Source organism: Jaculus jaculus, chromosome 4 (genome assembly GCF_020740685.1).
Source record: "Jaculus jaculus isolate mJacJac1 chromosome 4, mJacJac1.mat.Y.cur, whole genome shotgun sequence".
Lineage (NCBI taxonomy): Eukaryota > Metazoa > Chordata > Mammalia > Rodentia > Dipodidae > Jaculus > Jaculus jaculus.
The window spans coordinates 18,094,370-18,112,539 of NC_059105.1; positions in this window are offsets into that span (position 1 = coordinate 18,094,370).

Here is an 18,170-nt window from a genome sequence, read left to right on the forward strand (position 1 = left end):
TCTTGGACTCATGGTGAGCCTCCTACCTCTGCCTCCTGATATTAAAGGCATGCAGCACCACGCCCAGATATTTTTATTATTTTTTATGAGAGAGTAAGAGAGAGAGAATTGGTGTGCCAGGGCCTTAGCCACTGCAATCGAACTTCAGACACTGTGCCATCTGTGTGCATGCTCACTCTGGTGCATGCGTCACCTTGTGCATGTGGCTTATGTGGGATCTGGGGAGTCTAACATGGGTCCCTAGGCTTCTCAGGCAAGTGTCCCAACAGCCAAGCCATCTCTAGGGCTTGAATTATAGAAGTGAATTATCATGCCTGGAAAATTTCAAAAGCTTATCCTTAAAAAAAAGAAATTCCTGGGCTGGAGAGATGGTTAAGGTGTGTGCCTGTGAAGCCTAAGGACCCAGGTTTGATTGTCCAGGTACCACATAAGCCAGATGCATGTGGTGGTGTATGCATCTAGAGTTCATTTGCAGTGGCTAGAGGCCCTGGAACACCCATTCTAACTCACTCTCTTTCTCTCTAATAAATAAATAAAAATAAATCTTTTTTTTTAATTTTTATTTATTTATTTGAGAGAGACAGACACAGAGAGAAAGACAGATAGCGGGAGAGAGAGAGAATGGGCGCGCCAGGGCTTCCAGCCTCTGCAAACGAACTCCAGACGCGTGCGCCCCCTTGTGCATCTGGCTAACGTGGAACCTGGGGAACCGAGCCTCGAACCGGGGTCCTTAGGCTTCACAGGCAAGTGCTTAACCGCTAAGCCATCTCTCCAGCCCTAAAAATAAATCTTAAAAAAAAAAAAAAGAATGGGATGGAGGTATGGCTTAGTGGTTAAGATGTTTGCCTTCAAAGCCACAGGACCCAGGTTCAATTCCCCAGGACCCATGTTAGCCAGATGCACAAGGGGGCACACACATCTGGAGTTCGTTTGCAGAGGCTGGAGGCCCTGGCACACCCATTCGCTCTCTCTTTTTCTCTCCCTCTTTCTCTGTCAAATAAATAAATAAAAATAATTTTAAAAAAAGAAAAAGAAAAGTCCCCATATGCATATTTACCACCTCAGAAAGCAGGATTGCATGGGCATGTCTGGCCAGGCTTCCCTTTTGATGCTTCTGCTGTGTTGCCTTCATCGGGTGATCTGTGCGCGAGTTTTCTCCAAGAAATGCCCTGCCTGGATGCTGTTCCCAAGTCACCTAGAACTGTGTGACCTTTCATGATCCAGCCCGGCATCTTATGAGCACTACCCTGACACATTCTCTGGGCTAGTCTTCGGTGTGTTTACCCTCAGGAAGCTAAGATAGGAAGTTTACTTACAGATACTTTTTTTTTTTCTTGTTTTTTTTGAGGTAGGGTCTCTCTAGCCCAGGTTGGCCTGGAACTCACTCAATTCTCACAGGTTGGCCTCAAACTCCTGACAATACTCCTACCTCTGTCTCCCAAGTGCTGGGATTAAAGGCATGTACCACCACACCCAGCTTATTTTTGTTTTCTAACAGGATCTTGATATATTGCCCAGACTGATCTTGAACCCATGATCTTCCTGCCTCAAACTCCCCAGGGCCGGGAGTACATGTGTGTACCACCACGGATGGCATGCTTAAGAATTTTTGTTCGGCCAGGGAGGTCCCTGATGCCCCCAAAACATTATAGGCCATTACCAAGGCCCTTGGTTTCCCACCAGGAATAGATGGTAAGACCCTATTGCTGAAGACTCCACATACTTGGGCTGCAAGGCCACTGAGAAATCCTGCTGGAACTGAGCTGATAACCTCGTCCATGTAGACCAGCTGACAGAAAACTGGAAGAAGTCATTCTGCAAGCAGTTCAATGGGAGAAAGAAAATTCACCAGTGAAGATACTCAACAGTGGACATTGCAAGCCTTATATTTGGCCAGCCAGGCCAAGTGAGCCAACGGGTGCAATAGTGGCACATCTGTCATGGTGGATACCAACTGCCCTCTAATCTAACTGGAGGCCCGCTCCATGGGAGGGAATACATCCCTGATACTGAAAACTTAAAACAGGGGTAGTCATGAGCCCTAGGGGTGTAACGTCTGCTGCTGTCTGGATAAATGTATATACTATGCTTATCAAACTGCCCAGTAAGCACTTCATACCCTTATATTAATGCTACTCTCACTTTGGGTAGAGAATCTTCTCTTTTCAGATGACAGTGACCTTGGGGTGACTCAGAAGGCATCATGATGCTGGAAAGAAGTGACTGGGGTGCTCAGTATTGCAATATCTCTATCACACCTTCCAAGGCTCAGGGTCTATTGTGGAAGAGGTGGCAGAAAAAATGTAACAGCCAAAGGAAGGGTAGGACTCCTTACAACGTGATCCCCCAGACACAAAATGGTCTGGATATCCATGACTTCACAGTGCCTGACACTACCTACATAAGACCATCATAATAGGAGGAAAAGATCATGACATCAAAATAAAAGACTGATTGAGAGGGGGAGGGGATATGATGGAGAATGGAGTTGCAAAGGGGAAAGTGGGGGGAAGGAGGGCATTACCATGGGATATTGTTTATAATTATGGAAGTTGTTAATAAAAAATTTTGAAAAGAATAATTAAAAAAATTTTTTTGGTCAAGGGCTTAGTGGTTAAGGTGTTTGCCTGCAAAGCCAGGTTTGATTCCCCAGGTCCCACGTTAGCCAGATGCACAAGGGGGTGCATGCGTCTGGAGTTCGTTTGCAGTGGCTGAAGGCCCTGGCATGCCCATTCATTTTCTCTCTCTTTCTCTCTCTCACCCCCTCTTTCTCTGTCAAATAGATAAATAAATAGAAATAGAATATTTTTTAAAATAGCCAAGCATGGTGGTGCATGCCTTTAATTCCAGCACTCGGGAGGCAGAGGTAAGAGGATTGCCATGAGTTCGAGGCCACCCTGAGACTCCGTAGTGAATTCCAGGTCAGCCTGGGCTAGAGTGAGACCCTACCTCGAAAAAAAAAAAAATTAAAAATAATGTGTATTTGTGAAGGGGAAAGTGGAGGAGGGTAGGAAATTATCATGGTTTATTGTCTCTAAGTATGGAAGGTGTCAATAAAAAAAAAAGTTTAAAAAAATAATTTTTGGTCAAAATCCAAGACTTCTGTACTTAGAGCTTCAGTGGTTGTGGCTCTATGAGTTCATATGAGTTGGGGACATACTGCTCAGACTTTCTTGCCTCAATCCTCATGTAACCAGTGGGACTGACAACAGGACCTTACCTCTAAGCATGTGGGGAGGACTAAATGAATGTAAGTCAGTTATTTCATAACTATTTTTCAGATAGATAAGCATGAACACATATCTCAGAAGCTTGGTACATTTCTTTCTTTCTTTTTCTCACTTCTTTTTTTTAATTTAATTTTTATTAACATTTTCCATGATTATAAAAAAAATCCCATGGTAATACTCTCCCTTCCCCCCCCCCCCACTTTCCCCTTTGACATTCCATTCTCCATCATATTACCTCCCCATCTCAATCATTGTACTTACATATATACAATATCAACCTATTAAGTACCCTCCTCCCTTCCTTTCTCTTCCCTTTATGTCTCCTTTTTAACTTACTGGCCTCTGCTACTAAGTATTTTCATTCTCACGCAGAAGCCCAATCATCTGTAGCTAGGATCCACATATGAGGGAGAACATGTGGCACTTGGTTTTCTGGGCCTGGGTTTTGGTACATTTCGTGAACACAAAGGAAGTAACTTTTGAATATTTTCTTCCAAGGCAGCAGGAGAAAATAACCTTGAGGTTCGCCCCTTCATCTCCTGGGAAGAGTGGTGTGGAAGGAGGAGTCAAAGGACAAGGAGGGCCCAGAGGAGCTCAGGCGCCATCCACATGTAGGGCAAGAGCCCTCTGGATTGCCTCAGTGGTGACCTCACTCGTTCACAGAAAGCTCTCGAGTGTGTTTATGTGGAGATGCCACAAACAAGGAAGAATCTGTGGTCACCCCTAACAAGACTTTATTAGGGCAGAAGGACTTCACAGGGCCCAAGCCACACCCAAGCATTGAGAAAGGATTCTAACCTCACAGGGTCTGAAGACCCCTGGGGGACTCTGGCCTCCAGCCTGCTCCAACCCCACTCTTCCCTGAGCACGAGGCTCTTTCCTCGGGTGGGACCTGCACAGCGAGAGAGACCAAGGACTAAGGTGTGCACAGACTGCGTCCCTGCCCTGCTCAGGCACCAGCTTCCTCATGAGTATGCAGTCGTGAAGGAGCACAGGCCCCTCACAGACATGGTCTGGGGAGAACGCCTTGGGTGATTCCAAGGCCAGGCCTGGTCAGTGTGCTGCTGAAGTCTGGAAACGGAGCTGAGACAGCCTTCCTTCCTGGGACTCTCCTGAGACTGCTGGTTCTCTTTGGGAGTCACAGACTGAGATGAATAAAGATCTTCTCTTCAGGGCTGGAGAGATGGCTTAGCAGTTAAGGCGTTTTCCTGTGAAGTCAAAGGATCCAGGTTCAACTCCCCAGGACCCACGTAAGCCAGATGCACAAGGTAGCACATGCATCTGGAGTTTGTTTACAGCAGCTGAAGGACCTGGCATGCCCATTCTCTCTCTCTCAAATTATACATATATATATATTTTAGGTAGGGTTTCACTCTAGGCCAGGATGACCTGGAATTCACTATGTATTCTCAGAGTGGCTTGAACTCTCAGTCAAAATAAAAGAGAGGGCTAGAGATATGGTTTAGTGGTTAAGCACTTGCCTGTGAAGCCTAAGGACCCTGGTTTGAGGCTTGATTCTCCAGGACCCACATTAGCCAGATGCACAAAGGGGCACATGTATCTGGAGTTCGTTTGCAGTGGTTGGAGGCCCTGCCACGCCCATTCTCTCTCTCTCTCTCTCCATCTGTCTCTCTCTCTCTCCCTCTGTGTGTGTGTGTCCGTTGCTTTCAAATAAATAAATAAAAATAAACAAAAAATTTTAAAAACTAAATAAAAAATAAGAGAGAGACTGATGGAGACATGGAGGGAATATGATGGAGGGTGGACTTGCAAGGGAGAAAGTGGGGGTGAGGAAGGAATTATCATGGTTTATTGTTTACAATTCTAGAATTTGTCAATAAAAAGTCTTTAAAAAGAAATGTTGAGCTGGGCATGGTGGTTCAAGCCTTTAATCCCAGAATTTAGGAGGCAGAAATAGGAGGATCACCTTGAGTTCAAGGTTGAGACTACATAGTGAATTGCAGGTCAGCCTAGGCTAAAGACAGACCCTACCTTGAAAAACGTCATACACACAGGCTAGAGAGATGGCTTAGCAGTTAAGGTGCTTGCTTGTGAAGCCTAAGGACCCAGGCTTGATTCTCCAGGTCCCACGTAATCCACTGATATGATATGATGGAGCACGCATCTGGAGTTTGTTTGCAGTGGCTAGAGACACGCCCATTCCCTCTCTCTCTCTCTAGTAAATAAATAAAAATAAATATATTTTTTTTTCTTTCGAGGTAGAGTCTCACTCTAGTTCAGGCTGACCTGGAATTCACTATGTAGTCACAGGATGGCCTTGAACTCATGACAATCCTCCTACCTCTGCCTCCTGAGTGCTGGGATTAAAGGCATGCATCACCACGCCCGGCTTAAAAATAAATCTCAAAAAACAGAAAAAAGGGCTGGAGAGATGGCTTAGCGGTTAAGCGCTTGCCTGTGAAGCCTAAGGACCCCGGTTCGAGGCTCGGTTCCCCAGGTCCCACATTAGCCAGATGCACAAGGGGGCGCACGCATCTGGAGTTCGTTTGCAGAGGCTGGAAGCCCTGGCGTGCCCATTCTCTCTCTCTCCCTCTATCTGTCTTTCTCTCTGTGTCTGTCGCTCTCAAATAAATAAATAAATAATTTTAATAAAAAAAAACAGAAAAAAATTACACACACATACATACACACAAATGTTGAGAATAAATGTTGGTTAATATTTATCCCTCTCATAATTCTATATGTAGGTATTTTTTAATTTGATGGAGTTTTTATTTTATTTTATTTTATTTTTTGGTTTTTGTTATTTTTAAATCTTGCTTTCATACATTTTATTTTTTTAATTTTTATTAGCATTTTCCATGATTATAAAAAAAATCCCATGGTAACCCCCCCCCCACACTTTCCCCTTTGAAATTCCATTCTCCATCATATTACCTCCCCTTAACAATCATTGTACTTACATATATACAATATCAACCTATTAAGTACCCTCCTCCCTTCCTTTCTCTTCCCTTTATGTATTTTTAAAGTTTATTTTAGAGAGAGAGAAACAGAGTGAAAAAGAATTGGCACACCAGGGCCTCAGCCAGTGAATTTGAACTCCAGGTGCTTGCGCCCCCTAGTGGGCATATGCAACCTTGCACTTGCCTCACCTTTGTTCATCTGGTGAGTAGAACCTGGGTCCTTAGGCTTCGCAGGCAAGCACCTTAACTGCTAACCCATCTCTCCAGCCCTGATTTGGTGGTTTTTTTTTTTTAATATATTTTATTTATTTATTTGAGAGAAAGAATGAGCACACCAGGGCCTCCTGCCACTGCAAACAAACTCAAGACACGTGGGTTACTTTGTGCATCTGGCTTTTTGTGGGTACAGGAAAATTGAACCTGGGCCATCAAGCATGGCAAGCAAGTGTCTTTAACCACTGAGCCATCTCCCCATCCCTGGTGTTTTTTTTTTGTTTGTTTGTTTTTTGTTTTTTTTTTTTTTTTGGTTTTTCGAGGTAGGGTTTCACTCTGGCTCAGGCTGACCTGGAATTCACTATGTAGTCTCAGGGTGGCCTTGAACTCATGGCAGTCCTCCTACCTCTGACTCCCGAGTGCTGGGATTAAAGGCGTGCACCACCATGCCCGGCCCCACATCCCTGGTGTTTTTGAGACTGGATTTCTCTGTGTAGCTCAGACTGTCCTTGAACTCATAATCCTTCTGCTTAGCTACTCCAGGATTGTGATTACAGGCATGTGCCACCAGCCTGTTCTTCAGTTTCTTGCTGCTCATTTGTCTCTGGTCAAGGTCTTTCTAGATACTAACCCTGGCCAGGTTCATGCCTGGTGATGTAAGGAGCTGACACTGGACACAGAGGTCACTTACCAGGCCACCTGCCACACTCTCCTGTGCACCTGGGTCATATCCATAGTACTGCCACATTTTCACCTCAGCTGTCACATCTCCACCATGTCAACCCTACCGTATACTGGAAACACCTAGGCCCAGGGTAAGGAATGAGAGGCCTCAAAACAGCCCACTTTCTCCTGGATTTGTAAAGGGGAAAGTGGAGGAGGAGAGGAAAATATCACTGTCTGTTGTCTACAATTATGGAAGTTGTCAATTAAAAAAAGTTTAAAAATGGCTGGAGAGATGGCTTAGCCGTTAAGGCATTTGCCTGCAAAGCCAAAGGATCCTGGTTCGATTATTCTCCAGGACCCACGTAAGCTAGATGCACAAGGGGGCGCATGCATCTGGAGTTCATTTGCAGTAACTGGAGGCCCTGGTGTGCCCATTCTCTCTCTCCCTCCCTCTTTTCTTTCTCAAATAAATAAAATATATACTTTAAAAAAAAAAGTTAGCTGGGTGTGGTGGCACACGCTTTAATCCCAGCACTTGGGAGGCAGACATAGGAGGATCAGTGTGAGTTTAAGGCCACCCTGAGTCTACATAGAGAATTCCAGGTCAGCCTGGGCTAGAGTGAGACCCTACCTTGGAAAAAAAAAAAAAGAGTTAAAACAAAACAAATATAAATATAAAACAGTACATTCTCTATCTAAAATAATACTGAGCAACAAAAGTAAGGCTGGTGGTATCACCATACCTGATTTTAACCTATACTACAGAGCCATAGAAACAAAAAAGCATGGTACTGGCACAAAAACAGACATGTAGATCAGTGGAACAGAATAGAGGACCCAGATGTAAGCCCAGGTAGCTATAGCCACCTGATATTCGATAAAAGTGCCAAAAATACTCATTAGAGAAGAGACAGCCTCTTCAGCAAATGGTGTTTTGAAAACTGGATATATATCTGTAGAAGGATGAAAATAGATTCTTCTCTCTCGCCATGCACAAGAATTAAGTCCAAATGGATTAAAGACCTTAACATCAGACCTGAAACTCTGAAACCGCTAGAGGGAAAAGTAGGGGAAACCCTTCAACATATTGGTCTTGGCAAAGACTTTCTGAATACAACCCCAATTGCTCAGGCAATAAAACCACAGATTAACCACTGGGACCTCATGAAATTACAAAGATTGTTGCACTGCAAAGGACACAGTGAAAAAAGCAAAGAGGCAACCTACAGAATGGGAAAAAATCTTCGCCAGCTATATATCTGATAGAGGATTAATATCTAGGATATACAAAGAACTCAAAAAGTTAAATCATAAGGAAGCAAACAAGCCAATCAAAAAATGGGCTATGGAGCTAAATAGAGCATTCCCAAAGAAAGAAATATGAATGGCATATAAGCATCTAAAAAAATGTTCTACATCACTAGTCATCAGGGAAATGCAGATTAAAACTACATTGAGATTCCATCTCACTCCTGTCAGATTGGCTACCATCATGAAAACAAATGATCATAAATGCTGGCGGGGATGTGGAAAAAAAGGAACCCTTCTACACTGCTGGTGGGAATGCAATCTGGTCCAGCCATTGTGGAAATCAGTGTGGAGGTTCCTAAAACAGCTAAAGATTGATCTACCATATGACCCAGCTATAGCACTCCTAGGCATATATCCAAAGGACTCATCTCATTTCCTTAGAAGTACGTGCTCAACCATGTTTATTGCTGCTCAATCTATAATAGCTGGGAAATGGAACCAGCCTAGATGTCCCTCAACAGATGAGTGGATAATGAAGATGTGGCACATTTATACAATGGAGTTCTACTCAGCGGTAAAGAAAAATGAAGTTATGAAATTTGCAGAAAAATGGATGGATCTGGAAAGGATTATACTAAGTGAGGTAACCCAGGCCCAGAAAGTCAAGCGCCACATGATGTTCTCCCTCATATGTGGATCCTAGCTGCAGATGATTGGGCTTCTGCATGAGAAGGAAAATACTTAGTAGCAGAGGCCAGTAACTTAAAAAGGAGATATAAAAGGGAGAGAAAGGAAGGGAGGAGGGTACTTAATAGGCTGGTATTGCATATATGTAAGTAGAATGATTGATATGGGTAGGTAATATGATGAAGAATGGAATTTCAAAGGGGAAAGTGCAGGGGGGAGGTATTACCATGGAATATTTTTTATAATTATAGAAAATGTTAATAAAAATTGTGAAAATAATAAATAAATAAATAAATAAATAAATAGCCATTCTCCTTGCTCTCCTCCTCTCTGCCTGACATTCCCTACTTCATGGTGTCCAGCCAGGGCTGACATTTGGTCACATGGAAGAGGTATCTTTAATCCAAGCTGAGAACTGAGAACTGGTGCTTCCAGCCACCAGAGGTGTACAAAGGGGCTTCTCCTGGAAGCCTAGTCCCTGGGTGGCCCAGAGCTGACAGTAAGGATATCTGGACACATCCCAGGCCTCAGCATTATTTGAGTTTGGCCTGTGAGGAAGATACTGTCCTCCTTGTGTCTCAGAGGTAAAGGGTGGCTACTTCCGCAGACCTTACTGATCAAAAGGAACAGGAGAGGGCTGAAGAGATTGCTCAATGGTTAAGGTACTTGCCTGCAAAACCTAAGGACCTGAGTCTGATTCCCCCAGTACCAACATAAAGCCAGATGCACAAAGTGGTGCATGTTCTAGAGTTTGCAGTGGCAAGAGGCCCTGGCATGCCTATCTATCTGCCTTTGTCTCTCTCTCAAATAAATAAACAAAAAATTTTTAGGGCTAGAGAGATGGCTTAGTGGTTAAGGTGCTTGCCTGTAAAGCCTAAGGACACAGGTTTGATTCCCTAGGATCCACAAAAGCCAGATGCATCTGGAGTTCATTCCCATTCTCTCTCTCTCCCCGTGTGTGTGTGTGTGTGTGTGTGTGTGTGTGTGTGTGTGTGTGTGTGTGTGTATGCCTCTTTTTCTATCTCTATGTCTCTCTTAAATAAAGGGATAGGAGAGCACAATTCACTTTGGGGTCAAAAACACCCTGGTTTTGTCCCCTCTTTTCCCTCAACAGCCTGTGTGAGCCACTGGGCTCTCCCTTTGCCTCATTCCTCTCAGCCATAAAGCAAGGGCAACCATCCTTACCCAGCTGTTGCGAGGAGAACACGTTGTTCTTGCGGATACCTGGGAACACATGGTGTCTTTAATGAGAACCATACTGCAGAAACAATTTGCAAGAAGAGTACAAATAACCTTTTGTCCTCATCCAGTAGAGAGTAAGTTGCTGGCTGGAAGCCCAGGCTCCCTGAATATGGGCATGTGCATTTTCTGCAAAGGGGCCCCTTCCTCCACTGTGCCGGCGTAGCTGTCAGGGCTGCACTTGGGGATGTTGTAACCACGGGCCCCTCAAGTTCCACCGTGTGTGCCAATCTGATGCAAGTCCCTGGTCTTCTTCCCCTGACATTTGTCATCTTGAAGCTTTATATGACTACAAGCCAGTGGTTGCGTAAGGTTTCTCCCCATTAGGATCTTATCCAGTGTGTCCTATGGTAGATTTGAGTTGCCTAATTTGGGAAGACATGTCATAGAAGGGGAGGTGACAAATAAACAATAGGGAGTTTCTTTCTGAAGCGATGAAAATGTTCTAAAATTAACTGTGGTCATGACTGCATGTACTTGTGAATATACTAAAAACCACTGAAAAGTTCTGGGGATGTAGCTCAATGACAGAGCACCTGCTAGCATGTGCAAGGCACTGTGTTTGATCCTATAGCAGTTACCTTCCAATTGCTGGGGGGGGGGGGGGAATACCTGACCAAAAGCAGCTATGGAAGGAAAGGGTTACAGTTCCAGACTTACAGGTGGTTATTTTTTTTTTAAATATGTATTTATCTGCAAGCAGAGAGAGATAGAAAGAAGAGAGACAGAATGGGCATGCCAGGGCCTCCAGCCACTGCAAACAAACTCCAGATGCATGGGCCACCTTGTGCCTCTGGCTTTATGTGGGGACTGGGTAATCCAATGCGGGTCATTAGGCGTTGCAGGCAAGCTCCTTAACTGCTAAGCCATCTCTCCAGCCCTCAGACTTACAGTTTTGAGGGTAGGTTCATTATGGTGGAGAAAGCATGGCAACCAGTTGACATCTTCATATATCAGTAGCAGAGAGACAGAGAGAGAGAGAGAGAGAGAGAGAGAGAGAGAGAGAGAAAGGGCAAGCCAGCTCCGAACACCCAGTGGACTGGACTAATAAACCTCAAGGTTAACCCCCAGTGACACACCTCCTCCAGCAAGGCTCCTCCTTTGTAAGGCTCCACCAGCTGGGGACCAAGTAGGAAGCTTAATCACACACAATCTGCCTCTGGTCCTCATAGTCATTACCAATCCCAACACATTCAAAAGCCCAAAGGGTAAAGTGTCATCTGAGACCCAAGGCAGTCTCCTAACTGTGAGCCTTGGAAATCAAAGCACAAGTGACATGCTTTCCACACATCATGGCGCAGAGTAAACATTCCCATTGCAAAAGGAAGGTACAGCGAGGAAGGACTTGGCCAATGCAAGACAGCAAAGCAGCAGGGCAAACACCCAATCCACGCAGCTCCATGTCTGCAATGAAGTCCTTGTTGGTTCCAAAAGACCCAGTTCTACCACTCTACTGTGTTGCTTGCTTTCTGGAAAGATCTACCAAGCCAGAGTGAGCAGCTTTTGTTGGCAGCTATTCCATAGTCCTGATGTCTCCAAAATCTTGGGGTCTCCATTGCAACTCACATTCATCCTCACAGCTCCATAGAATGGCCTCACAGAGCCTCCAGGCAAGGACTATAGCCCTGCTTCACATTGCTTGATCACAGTGATTGCACTTCATAACCCAATTTCCTGAACTTGTAATGCTTCCACAAGTAGTACCAGGTAGACATTGCTATCAAATTTGTAAATCCATTAGGAGTGGTGGCACACACCTTTAATCCCAGCACTTGGGAAGTAAAGGTAGGAGGACCTCAGTGAGTTCAAGGCCAGCCTAAGACCACATAGTGGATTCCAGGCCAATTTGGGCTAGAGCAAGTCCCTACCTCATGAAAGCAAAAATAAATACGTTTGTAAATCCAGGATGAGATGAAGTTTGATCTTGAAGACCAGGAAATTCTTTCTTCAAGTCTCCCCCTACCAAAAAAAAAAAAAAAAAAACACTAAATTAAACAAAGAAAAATTTGTATTCTTACTAGCTTGAGCCTAAAGGGGGTCAGGTTTTACCCTCGGGACATCTTTCCTCTTGTCTCAATGCACAACATCTGCTTTAATGGTGGACACATCTTTAACAATTGCAGCCTCAGTGACCTAAAACCAGGCTCTTCCTTATATTTCTTTCTGTATCAAACTTTATTTATTTTTGCATCTTTCTGCTCTAGACTTTCCAGCAAATACCTCAGTCCACTCAACTTTGTTCAAATTCTCAGGCCATGGGCAGAAGGCGGGTATTCCACCAGCAGCCCCCTTCTGACAAAGCCCTTTCATTTCCCTTTGAGTTGCAATCAACTTCCAGTTGCTGAGAGAAACACCTAACCAGAAAGGTTTCTGGCAGGCAGGGCTTTATTTTAGGTTTACAAATTTCGGGGGAACACCATCAATTGCAGAAGAAGCTAGCTCACTTGCATAGATTCAAGCAGATAGAGAGCATCAAACTCTCACCATGCTCTGCTTACAGATCTGCAAGTTTTCCCTAAAGTTCTAAAATCTTTCCATATTCTTTTTTTTTTTCTTCAATCATTCTCTCTTTTATTTTGATCTCATGATCTTTTCCTCCTATTATGATGGTCTTGTGTAGGTAGCGTCAGGCCCTGTGAGGTCATGGGTATCCAGGCCATTTTGTGTCTGGAGGAGCATGTTGTAAGGAGTCCTACCCTTCCTTTGGCTCTTACATTCTTTCTGCCACCTCTTCCGCAATAGACCCTGAGCTTGGAAGGTGTGATAGAGATATTTCAGTACTGAACACTCCTCTGTTACTTTTTCTCAGCACCATGATGACTTCTGAGTCATCCCAAGGTCACTACCTTTTGAAAAGAGAAGCTTTTCTAACCGAAAGTGAAAGTAGCATTAATATATGAGTATGAACACTAAGAGAAGTGCTTACTGGGCAGTTTGGTGAGCATAGTATATACATTTAGCCAGACAGCAGCAAACGTTACACCTCTAGGGCTCATGACTACCCCTGTTGTAGGTTTTCAGTATCAGGGATGTATTCCCTCCCATGGAGCGGGCCTCCAGTCCAATTAGAGGGTGGTTGGCTTCCCCCATAACAGATGTGCCACTATTACACCAATTGGCTTATTTGCCTGGCTGGCTCCCTCCACTTCTTGATACCACTTTTGTGTAGCAGTTACCTTCTCATTCCTGGGACAAAACACAGGACCAAAAGAAGTTTATGGGAGGAAAAGGTTACAGCTTCAGACTTACAGTTCTGAGGGCAAGTTTCATCATGGTGGCCTTGAACTCATAATGATCCTGCTACCTCTGCCTCCTGAGTGCTGCATGCACCACCACACCCAGCTCAACTATATATATGTATACATTTGAAGCAACTACAGCAAACACAGATTTTTGTTGGATCTGATGGAACAGGCCTGTTGAAGTACCTGAAGACAGAGACAGGAAGATCATGAATTCAAGGCTTGTCTGGACTTTATAGCTAGTATAATCCAGCCTGGACTACATAGAGAGATCATCTCAAAAAAATAAAACCAATAAGCACCCAAAATAAAAACTACTGAATTGAGGGCTGGAGAGATGGCTTAGCAGTTAAGCGCTTGGCTGTAAAGCCCAAGGACACTGGTTCGAGGCTCAATTCCCCAGTATCCATGTAAGCCAGATACACAAAGTAGCACAAGAATCTGGAGTTCATTTGCAGTGGCTAGAGGTCCTGGTGTGCCCATTCTCTCTCTCTCTCTCTCTGTCACTCTCAAATAAATTAATAATTAAAATTTTTTTTAAAACAACAAAATTGAGCCAGGCATGATGGCACATGACTCTAATCCCAGCACTTTGGAGGCAAAGTAGGAGGATTGCTGTGATCCTGGCTAGCCTGGACTAGAGTGAGACTGCCTCAAAAAATAAAAATAAAAATATTGAATTGTATACTTCAAATGGGAGAACTATAACTCTGAGCTCAAAGCCAGCCTAGGACTACACAAGGAGAGCCAGTTCAGCCTGGGCTAGAGTGAGACTCTACCTCAAGAAAAAAGAGAGAGAAAGAAAAAAAATTAAAATACTGAATTATAACCGGGGCGTGGTGGCGTACGCCTTTAATCCCAGCACTTGGGGGGCAGAGGTAGGAGGATCACTGAAAGTTCAAGGCCACCCTGAGACTACATAGTGAATTCCAGATCAGCCTGAGCCAGAGTGAGACCCTATGTTGCAGTCCGGTTCGCATTCTGGTAGAAATCACCCAACCAAGAGCAGCTTCTGGGAAAAAGAGATTTATTTTAGCTTACAGGCTCGAGGGGAAGCTCCACGATGGCAGGGGAAAACGATGGCATGAGCAGAGGGTGGACATCACCCCCTGGCCAACATAAGGTGGAACACAGCAACAGGAGGGTGTGTCAAACACTGGCATGGGGAAACTGGCTATAAAGCCCATAAGCCCACCCCCAACAATACACTCCCTCCAGGAGGCATTAATTCCCAAATATCCATCAGCTGGGAACTTAGCATTCAGAACACCTAAGTTTATGGGGGACACCTGAATCAAACCACCACACCCTACATCAAAAAACTGAAAAAAATTACTGAATTATATACTTCAAATGGGAGAACTGTGTGGTATGCAAATTATATGTCAATCAAACTAGCTTTAAAAATAGATAACTCATCATCCCCCAGTTCCTAGCTGCTGGTGGGCAGCTTGAAGCTATGTTCCTCACAGCTTTCTAGAGGAGGCCTACAGAGGAGTTCCACAGTTGCTCACAACATTCACACACGTTTCACGCACATTTCATTGTCTTCCCTCTCTTCTTGGCCTTACTTTTTCTACCCCTTGCCATGCTTTCTATATTTGCATATCAAATAAAGGCCTTCTTCCACTCTGGTCTCTAGGTCTGCCCCTTCCTTGGATGTGAAGTCAAGGTACTTCTCAGGGCAGGAGGATAGGTAACCTAGCAAGGAGCACTGTTCCCATTGATTTTGTGTCCAGGACCAAAGTTAAAATTGCTGGTTTCTCAACCTGATGGTGCAGTTGATATTCCGTGATGTGACGTGCACAGTTGCTGGTGCACACACTGTGTCTGGCCTGGGAACGGAGGCAGGGACAGTTAATTAGCCACGTCCTGTCACTACACTTTACCCCAGAGTCTGGTGGCAAGAGACATGCTCATTTCCCTTTTGACTCATTTCATCCTTACAGGGAGAATTCCTCTGACTGCGCGCGCACGCACACACACACACACACACACACACACACACACACACACGATGAGGATGTTACACAAGCACGAAGGTTCAGCCTCCTCCACTTGGTAGGATTTTTGGGGGGATTTTATTTTTATTTATTTTTTTTTTAATTTTTTATTTATTTATTTGAGAGCGACAGACACAGAGAGAAAGACAGATAGAGGGAGAGAGAGAGAATGGGCGCGCCAGGGCTTCCAGCCTCTGCAAATGAACTACAGACGCGTGCGCCCCCTTGTGCATCTGGCTAACGTGGGACCTGGGGAACCGAGCCTCGAACCGGGGTCCTTAGGCTTCACAGGCAAGCGCTTAACCGCTAAGCCATCTCTCCAGCCCTTATTTTTATTTTTTTAAGATAGGATCTCCAGCTGGGTGTGATAGCGCACGCCTTTAATCCCAGCATTATTCAGGAGGCAGAGGTAGGAGGATCACTATGAGTTCAAGGCCACCCTGAGACTATATAGTGAATTCCAGGTCAGCCTGAGGTAGGTGAGACCTTACCTCAAAAAACCAAACAAACAAACCCAAAAAGCAGCTTTGAACCAGGTGTGGTGACACACACCCTTAATCCCAGCACTAGGGAGGCAGAGGTAGGAGGATCACCATGAGTTGGAGGCCACCCTGAGACTACATAGTGAATTCCAGGTCAGCCTGGGCCAGAGTGAGATCTTATGTAGCCCAAATGAGCCTCAAATTCACCATATAGGTGGGTTTTGTTTGTTTGTATATACATATATTTAAGAGGGAGAAAGAGGCAGAGAGTGAAAGGGAGAAAATGAAAATGGGCATACCAGGACCTCCAGCCACTGCAAATGAACATCAGGCTTATGTGGGTCCTAGAGAATCAAACCAGATCCTTTGGCTTTGCAGGCCAATGCCTTAACTGCTAAGCCGTCTCTCCAGCCCTGTTTGTTAGTTTTTGTTTTTTTCTTTTGAGGTAGGGTCTCACTGTCTCGCCCAGGCTGACCTGGAATTCACTATGTAGTCTGGGGTGGCCTCGAGCTCACAGTGATCCATGAATGTAAGGGTGCAAGAATCACTGAAGAAAGACCCCGGACTCAAACAGTATGTAAAGACAAAGAGCGTTTATTCTGCAGAATCAGCCAGCATGGGGGGGCGGTCAACCATACATACAAAGTGGAGACCACAAGAGGAGCAGGCAGGCTCCTTTTAAGCACAACTAGGGGAATTCCAGGCGGGTTAGGTAATCTTCTGAAATGATTGGCCAGGCAAGCAGCAGTTACAGTTGTACAACTCTGATTGGTTGGGGCAAAAGCGCTTGAAAGAGACATGTTTGTGCATGTCTCCAGGAACTGACTCAGCCCCCGGAGCACAAAATGGTAGCTATCTTCCCCGCCACATGTCAGGGTCACTGTTGATTAATAACCACCCTTTGTTCATGGTTCTTCCCAGAAGTCTTGCCTTCCTCTCTGGGAAACTGAAACTTTGGCCTACTTTGGGTGGCACCTTAACTGAAGCCTGTCATGGTGTCAGTTTGGTTCCTACAATGGAGTGATGGGATTAAAGGCGTGCGCCACCATGCCCGTGTACTCGCTACATAGTCAAGGATGACCTTGAACTTTTGATCATCCTGATTCTACGTTCTGAGTCCTGGGATCATAGGTATTTGTAACCACATTTGGCTTCTCTTTATCTTATTTATTTAAGAGAGAGAGAGAGAGAGAGAATGGGCACACCAGGGCCTCCAGCCAGTGTAAACGAACTCCAGGCACGTGCATCACCCTGTGTATCTGGCTTTACATGGGTTCTGGGGAATCGAACTTCAGTCCTTAGGCTTTGCACACAAGTGCCTTAACTGCTGAGTCATCTCACCAGCCCGACATTCGGCTTCTCCGCCTTGAACTGTAGATAAAAGAAGTATGCAGGGCAAGCTTGAAGTTAGGGAACCTGGAGCACCTAACAGGACCCCAGGAAAGGGCATACCTGCCACTGCAGGCTGGGTGACTTACCCCACGGGAATGTCTTCTCATTGTCCTGAGGCTTGTCTCCTCGGCTTGCAGAAGGCTGCTGTCTCCATGTTTCCTCACAGGGCCTTCCTCTTGTCCTCTCTCCCCTAAGGATATGACTCACATTGCATGAGCCCTACCCGCACCCCTACTGTATGTGTGTGTCTCTCTCTCTCTTTTTTTTTAATTTTGATTTTTTTTTTTGAGGTAGGGTCTCACTCTAGCCCAGGCTAGCCTGGAATTCACTATGTATTCTCAGGGTGGGCCTCGAACACTTGGTGATCCTCCACCTCTGCCTCCCAAGTGCTGGGATTAAAGGCGTGTGCCACCATTGGCTCATTTTTATTAACTCACTACTTTAAAGATCCTCTCTTCAAATACAAATATATTTTCAAAAATACTGGGAACTAGGGCAGGAGAGATGGCTTTAAGCAGCTAAGGTGTTTGCCTGCAAAACCTAAGGACCCAGGTTCAATTTCCCAGGACTTACATAAGCCAGATGCACAAGGTGGTGAATGCATCTGGAGTTCATTTATAGCAGCTGAAAGCTCTGGTGCACCCATTCTCATCTTCTCTCTCTCTCTGATTCTTTCTCTCTCAAATAAATAAAATTAAATTAAAAAAACCAAGATATCATGAGATAATCAAATAATAAGAACACTGGTGCTACATATTTTTTATTATTTATTTATTTTGTTTTTTCAAGGTAGAGTCTTGCTCTAGCCTAGGCTGACCTGGAATACACTATGTAGTCT